The sequence below is a fragment of the Zalophus californianus genome, chromosome X (assembly GCF_009762305.2).
Source record: "Zalophus californianus isolate mZalCal1 chromosome X, mZalCal1.pri.v2, whole genome shotgun sequence".
NCBI classification, from domain to species: domain Eukaryota; kingdom Metazoa; phylum Chordata; class Mammalia; order Carnivora; family Otariidae; genus Zalophus; species Zalophus californianus.
Window position 1 is genome coordinate 35163409 of NC_045612.1, and position 9026 is coordinate 35172434.

Here is a 9026-nt window from a genome sequence, read left to right on the forward strand (position 1 = left end):
GTCTCTCTCACTTGCTCACTCACTCTCTCAAATAAATAAATAAAATCTTAAAAAAAAGAGAAAGAAGAACAAAGCTGGAGGTACCACAATCCCAGATTTTAAGGTATACTATAAAGCTGTAGTAATCAAAACAGATGGTACTGGCACAAAAATAGACACATAGATCAATGGAACAAAATAGAAAACCCAGAAATAAACCCATAATTATATGGTCAGTTAATCTTTAGCAAAGGAAGCAAGAACATACAATGGGGAAAAGATAGTCTTTTCAATAAATGGTGCTGGGAAAACTGGACAACTACATGCAAAAGAATGAAACTGAACCACTTTTCTAACACTAGTAGCCCTTGACATTTTGAGACACAACTTGGTAGAGAAGGGCAAGGAGAGTTGGCTTTGTTTGGATGGATAGTAAGGAGAATTGGCTTTGTTTGGATGGATAGTTAAGAGTATTGGGCTTCAGGGTCTTATATAGGGTGGAGTTAATTCCTTCAAGAACTGAACAATTATATAAGAAGGATTATTAAGCTCTGCTGTCTCATTTGTATTTGTTCTTTCTGCTACTTAATATACTGAAATAATGAATGATATCTTAAGGTCTTCTGGCAAATACCATTTCTGCTAAGTCCATGATCAGCATAGTATAATATGCCATCAAGGCAAAAAAAAAAAAAAAGCATCTCTTGGAGGCAACAAAAATGCTAAACTGAAGACCCTTACTTGGAATACCTTCAATAAATAATGATCATCACTTATTTTCAATTGTGAGGAAAGACTTCCTTCCCAGCAAAAGGATCTTTTGTAATTGGATTATTCACAAAGCACTCATGATTTCCAGTGTCAGACTTCACTTTCATCTTTTATTTTTTAAATATTTTATTTATTTATTTATTTAGAATGAGTGGGGGAGGGGCAGAAGGAGAGGGAGAGAAAGAATCCCAAGCAAACTCTGAGCTGAGCATGGAGCCAACACAGGGCTCGACCCCACAACCCCAAGACCGTGACCCAAGTCAAAACCAAGAGCCACTCAACCGACTGAGCCATCCAGGCACCCCTTCACTTTCATCTTTTTAAAAAATTTTTATTGTGTTAATCACCATACATTACATCATTAGTTTTTGATGTAGTATTCCACGATTCATTGTTTGCGTATAACACCCAGTGCTCCATGCAGAATGTGCCCTCTTTAATACCCATCACCAGGCTAACCCATCCCCCACCCCCCTCCCCTCTAGAACCCTCAGTTTGTTTCTCAGAGTTCATAGTCTCTCATGGTTCGTCTCCCCCTCTGATTTCCCCCCCTTCATTTTACCCTTCCTACTATCTTCTTTTTTTTAACATATAATATATTATTTGTTTCAGACGTATCGGTTAATACCTGATAGGACTTAATCCACTCTAGTAGCTCAGTGAATATATGGAAGAAGATGAAAGGCCCCTCAATTTATCAATTGTTCACGTTCTTCTCCTTCTGCCCTTGCCCCATCCTTCTAAAATGATAAAAAATACATTCCTACATTTTAAGACAGAATCACTTCAGCTTCCCTTTATATGCTTTTGTTTTGCCGGAACATACCCTGGGGAATCTGCTGACAACTCTTTCCTTTAAACAGTCTGTCCTAAAATTATACATGCCTTACATTCGAATTTCTGATTTGTTTGAATTGTTTCTTTCCAAAAATGCTTTATGCTCTTGCCTTTGCAACCAGGAATAGATATATCTTTCTGAGAATGATCTTGTAATTTAGTATCAAAGGCACTAGTTACATCAACGTTGTATTTGACATTGTGATCTTGAAAAACATACCATCTTTGTGTCTTTGTCAAAAGGTAATTTTAAATGATTTTATGGAATGTGCCTTTATCAATCTTTGATGCACTGAAATGAGTCAAATTTCATATTATACTGTTGGCTATTTATCAGAGCAATAATCTGGGAATACCTTGCCTGGTACTCTTAGAATAGGACAGATCTCATATACCTTATTGTCTAAAGAATAATCTAGATAATAGGTAATCTGAAGTGCTCTGAAAGTTCCTCGATTTCATTCAAATGAATTTCAAAAGACATTTCCCTTAAGATGGCCTTCCATTCTCCATTTTACTACACTTGGATCTGTAAGCAGATAATTAGTGCAACCTTTTGCATCTCAGTCAGAGCTTTTTAATGTCTGAATTGATTGTTGGATCTTCTGCAACATGCATTTCTTGTGCACTTCTGACCTTGCTGTCAAAACTGTGTTATGGATAGCATTTATACTTGTCCAAGTCAGTATGCTGCTACTTAAGCAGCCATGCTCACCCTCTTTTTTTAAATATTTTTATGTATTTATTTGACAGAGAGGGACACAGCGAGAGAGGGAACACAAGCAGGGGGAGTGGCAGAGGGAGAAGCAGGCTTCCTGCTGAGCAGGGAGCCCGTTGTGGGGGCTCGATCCCAGGACCCTGGGATCACGATTTGAGCTGAAGGCAGACGCTTAACCAACTGAGACACCCAGGCACTCCCATGCTCACCCTCTTTAAAAAGATACCAATGAGTGGGGCACCTGGGTGGCTCAGTCGTTAAGCGTCTGCCTTTGGCTCAGGTCATGATCCCAGGGTCCTGGGATTGAGCCCTACATTGGGTTCCCTGCTCAGTGGGAAGCCTGCTTCTCCCTCTCCCACTCCTCTTGCTTGTGTTCCCTTTCTTGCTGTTTCTCTCTCTGTCAAATAAATAAAATCTTAAAAAAAAAAGATACCAATGAGTTATGCTGATGGCAAACAACAACAACAACAACAGCATATTACTACACAGCTCAGTATATTTCCTGTGCTGTACATTAATTCTATTTTTATATATGTCTGGTTTCTCAAACAAAAAAATACAATCATAACAGTTAATTTCATTCTTCTGTCATTTTGCGTGAAAATGAATGGGTAATTTAGCATGGAATAGTGGACAACACTTGATAGATTACTAAGACATTTGGGTTTTAATCCTGTGTCTGATACTAAGCAACATGTGGCCCTGGGTAAGTCTTTTCCATCCTCTAATCCTTGTTTCCTCACTTCAGACAATAGAGTAGTTTATTAAGAAGCATCGGCTATGAATCCATGCTCCATGGACTAAAATCCTGGCTCTGCGATTCACCACATGGGTGGCCATGGATAAGATACTTTAATTTATGAGTGCCACAGTGGAGATAATAGTCTTAACCTTACAGGGTTGCTGGGAAGAGTAAGTGAGTTTAAAGCAAAGAAATTTGAACCCTGGCATTTATATAATGTTCACTGCATATTAAATATGCTAATGTAAAGAAGAAGGTTATTGGACCAGATAAGATTTATAAAGTCTTCCAGTTCTACAATTCTGTGTCTGTGATTGTGTATTGTAAACTCCTTAAGAGCAGTGCCTATGTGAAATTATTCTCCCAGAGTATTTATTAAGCCCAGTATTTGCCACATAGGTGCATGCTCAAAAATACTTGATGAATTAAATGAAACAAAGTAATAGAAAAACCTACATTCAAGCAAAAAGACAACTTTTTGTTATCTACTACTGGCAGGTAATTTTCACTGATTGGTATTTCAAAAAATACATAGAAATTTTAAAAAGTTTCTAGAAGCATCACTACCAATTAAGATGAACTGTTTTAGTTTGTTGACAAGATGGAAACTGATATTCTGTCATAAGCAGAAGTTAGCTTGCCTGAGAAGCAGGGCATTTTTAAAATCTAGTGATAAGTACATCCCCTAACCTATTTAGACAGTTCAAGACTGAAGGCAAAGTAAATTTAGAAAACAATATACAATGTCAATAGATGGTAAGTCTGACATTTAAAACTTACTTTATCATTCACACCTTCCTCCTATGGATATGAAATTCTTTTGTGTTCTCTTAAAAATTTCAACAATAGCCAAATTATAGAAAGAGCCCAAATGCCCATCAACTGATGAATAGATAAGGAAGTTGTGGTGTACACACACACACACACACACACACACACACACACATACTGGAACATTACTCAGCCATAAAAAATAAGGGAATCTTGCCATCTGCAACAATGTGGATGGAGCTAGAGTGTATTAAGCTAAGCAAAGTAAGTCAGTCAGAGAAAGATAAATATCATATGATTTCACTCATATGTGGAATTTAAGAAATGAAACAGATGAACATAGGGGGGGAAAAAAGAGAGAGGGAGGCAAACCATAAAAGAGACTCTTAACTACAGAGAACAAATTGAAGATTGCTAGAGAGGAGGTGGGTGGGGGGATGAGCTAAATGGGTGATGGGTACTAAGGAGGACACCTGTGATGAGTATTGGGTGCTCTATGTAAGTGATGACTCACGAATTTCTACTCCTAAAACTAATATTACACTATGTGTTAACTAACTGGAATTTAAATAAAAATTGAAACAAGAAATTTGAAGCCTCTGTTCTTATAAGTGACTAACTGAAGCTGGATGTTTTGCAAAAAGAGAGTGAAAAGAAAGAAGTTGATAAGATGAAGATGGTTTTAAAAAGCTGAATATCAAGGATTCCTCTTTCTGTACTCCCATGATAACTAATATATATATCTCATGGTAATTACCACATACATTAAAATGCCTTATATATGTGACTTTCTCTTGAAAAGACTGAGTTTTTTGGAATGAAGACTCTGTGTCCTTACTGATCTTTGTATCCTCAGTGTTTATTTCATTTCCTGATATATAGTAGGTGCTCAATAAATGTCTGTGAAATAATTAAACAGATAAATGGAAGGAAAAGTGAATGAATAAACTCATTATTATCTTTTGTGTCTCTGAGAGTTAAGACATCCCAACTAAAAGTTTCTTTTCAAATGTTTGTTCTATTGTTTCCTACTGAACAATTATTTAAATATAATCAGAAAGAGAATGGATGAGTACTTGGTGAGGATTCTCAGGACTGGAAAAGTAATTTTGATGACAGGCTGAAGCTACCAAAGTGGCAGAATTGGATGTTGAGACACAAATGCATGTGCCTCCAGGTCAAGAATTGTCTGCTGATGACTTCTTTCTGCTGCTTCCTCAGTTAAATCTAATGAAATAATTGATATTCTTGATTTTTAAGAATTTTTGTCTAAAGATCTCTATCTGGCTACTCTTGCAGTTCTGGAACTCACAGACTTCTGTGGGAAACAGAAGGTAGAATTAATACAAGATTTCAAAATTAGCATTTTTAGAGCAAGAGGGTTGGTACCTATAGGACATTAGACTTAAGGTGGTACACACATATTCCTAGTACAGTAGCTCTTAGGAAAATTGGCAATTCTGCTATTTTCCTCCCTTTCCCTCATTTTCTACATGTCCATCTTTGAATAACAAATAAACTATATTTTTTCTGGATAAGAATCTAGGTCTTAGATTTACTTATGGTCCTGTACAAGGTGGGCTTTGATGATGGACTGATTTTAAATAAGGATGTTTAAAGTACAGCATTTCTGAATATGACTATTCAGGATGTGAGCATTCAGTGATAAAAGAAGCTATTTAGTTCAACACCCTCATTTTAAGAATCTGGAAACTGAAGACTAGAGAAAAAAATTGACTTGACTGACTTGCCAAAGATCATGTGAATGTTTGGTCAAAGTGCTGAGACTAGCACCCAGCACCCTACTGTTCATTCAACTATAGGAAACTTCCCTCAGAAAAAAAGGGCAAAGCGTCTTCCATATAAAACAGAAAGTCCTCCTAAAAGGAAACATAGTGGAAATGTTTTGTAAAGGGTGCATTTCAAAAATCTGGTAAAATTTATAGCTAACCTATTTGTAGAAAGTAGCTAAAGGCACTGTGGACCTATGCTTTCTAAACTTTGACAAGCCAGGTTATGGTATTTCTTGCCATCTGACCACCCTCCTTCCCCTAAGTCATAACCCTGTCCCTGTAGAGCAATTTAGTAATAGAAATCTCTAGAGAAGAGCAGTGACAGACAAGTTGCAGAAGATACATTTAGCAGGAACAGTAGATACAAAGCTGTGGTCCTCATCATTTTGCCATTGGTCATCAGTGCATGGACTGTATGATGAAGACACATTTAGCGGGAACAGTAAATACAAAGCTGTGGTCCTGATCATTTTGCCATTGGTCATCTATAGATGGACTGTATGATGTATTACTAGCTTCTATGTGTTATTATCACAATCCAGCTCTTTCTTTTTCTTCCTTCCTTCTTTCTTTCTTTCTTTCTTTCTTTCTTTCTTTCTTTCTTTCTTTCTTTCTTTCTTTCTTTCTTCCTTTATCTTTCTTTCTTCTTTTTTCTTTCTTTCTTTCTTTCTTTCTTTCTTTCTTTCTTTCTTTCTTTCTTTCTTTTTCTTTCTTTCTTTCTTTCTTCTTTCTTTTTGAGAGAGAGAGTGCATGCACAAGCATGGGTGGAGGGGCAGAGGGAGAGGGAGAGAGACAATATCAAGCAGACTTCCCGCTGAACATGGAGCCTGACACATGGTTTGATCCCATGAACCTGAGATCTGATCTGAGCCAAAATCAAGAATCAAACACTTAATTGATTAAGCCACCCAGGCACCCCATCACAATCTAAATCTTGAATGAGCTTTCCCTTGTATTGCTTTGCAATTGGGAGATGTTTCAAAATACATGTTGAATGAATGAATAAAGTGCTTAAATAAAGCCACGTTTGAAATAAAACCACATTTGAAGTGAAATTTACAATTTCATATGAAATGAAATTACCCTTGTGTTAAAGCTTGTTTTTTACGTATTATCATGATTACCACCCATCTCACTCCTCATCCCTCCCCTTACTGTGAAATAAGCTAATAACAAATGATAGAATGTAAAGATGTAGGAGGGCAGGGATCTGGCCTCTCTTATTCATCACTCCATCTCTTGTACATAGCACAATGCTCGGCGCATAGGAAATGTTCAATAATCACCTAATAAGTGTTGAATGGAAGCCTATTAAATAGTGATATCTACGTGATGTCATGAGCACTGGGTGTTATATGCAACTGATGAATTATTGAACACTGCATCTGAAACTAATGATGTACTATACGTTGGCTAATTGAATTTAATTTAAAAAATTTTTTTAAAAATAAATAGTAGTGTCTACCCCCTCCTCTTCCACAAAATGCTTCCATTGATTAGTGTGCTTGGGACAACAATAAAAAATTACTCATTTGTGGAATTTGAGGACTGTGTGCAAGATATCTGGTGTTGAGGTCTTCCCACTGTCCATCATATATGAAAACTATTGTCTAATGCATCTGTTTCCACTGCCGTTATTCCCAGGAACACTTACTTGGAAAGGCCACCATTATAAGAACTTAATATCTATAGAAATTTTATTATAAAATTTATAAAATGTTAATTATAAAAATAATATTATAAATAAAATAAGGATCTCGAGGTTTCTCTTCTTTTTCGTATCATTTTGTGATACCATTTCTCCAGGATTTCATATAATATTCTAATATGCTTGGTTTTGCCTAAATTTATCAGTGACATTCTTGTTCACTATTTCTCCAGAGAATTCATACTATCCTAGATATTTAGGGAAGAACTCAAAGAACTAGTACAAGACTGGTTAAACACAGCCTACATGTAGATTTAACAAACATTAAAAATGCCTTTACTTCAAAGACTTAAAAAGACGCTTCACTAAGGAAGATATCCAGATGGGAAATAAACTCATGAAAATATGGTCAATATCCTTAGTCAAAAGGGCCGTGCAAATAAAAATCACAGTGAGATATAACTCTGCATCTCCTAGAATGACTAAAATTAAAAAGGTGACTATACCAAATGCTGATGAAGATACAGAGCAATTGGAACTCTCACAAATTGCTGGTGGGAATACAAATGATGCAGCTACTTTAGAAAACAATTTGGCAGTTTCTTATGAAGTTAAGTATAAACTTAACATACAAAATAGTAATCCACTCTTAAAAACATATCCAAAGAAAAATGAAACATATCTCCACAAAAGACTAATGCATGAATGTTCATAGAGACAATAATTATAATAGCTCAAAACAAGAAGCAAATGTCCATCAAGTTGTGACTGAATAACAAACTGTGATATATCTATTCAATGTGATGTTACTCTGTAATAAAAATAGACTACTAATAAATTTAGCAACACAGATCTTAAGACTGTATACCATATAATACCAATTATATGAAATTCCAGAAAAGGCCAAAGTATAGTGACAGAAAGCAGATTATTAATTTCTAGGGCTCAGGTAGGGGAAGAAGGAATTGATTGAAATAAGCACTGAAGGAACATTTTATGGTGATAGAATGTTCTATGTCTTGATTGTGGTGATGGCTATATGACTGTATATATATATATATATATATATATATATATATATATATATAGAGAGAGAGAGAGAGAGAGAGAGAGAGAGAGAGAGATGTCAATACTCATGGAACAATATACTTAAAATTGGTGAATTTTATTATATGTAAATTATACCTCATTAAAGCTAGTCTAAAAAATGCTTTACCTGAGAAGGTTTCCCTCAGCAGCCAGCCATAATACTTGAAAAGGCTCATCATTAGTCCTTCCCTTGATGAAGTCCTACAAGGTCTCTGCTTGAAATGTAAATCATACCTGAGTGATGTCATATATCAAGTTGTTATGCTTCATGAACAATTTGTGAATTTATTTTTCCATCTAGCTTCAAGGCCTCTGCAGTGATATCTAAGAATGGGACCTAAGAGATACAACAGATTGGGAAGGAGTAGACATGAGAGGCCAAAAGCAGAGGGGGTGGTAATGTGGTGGGTGGGGGCATCATAATGGAGATTACGGGAACCAACAGAGTCAGTATAGGACATGAGATGAAGGAGGTGGGAAGAAATTAAAGGATAATGGGAAGAGCAAAAAAAGATAATTTATCGTACACCTGATTAACACTGCTTTCCAAATATAATCTTCAAAATAACCACAAAGCAAATGTAAGTATCACTAGTCACCAGGGCAAATATAATTACCACAAGTTTACAGATGTGGAAACTGAGGTACAGAGAGGTAAGGTACGTGTCTAACATCACA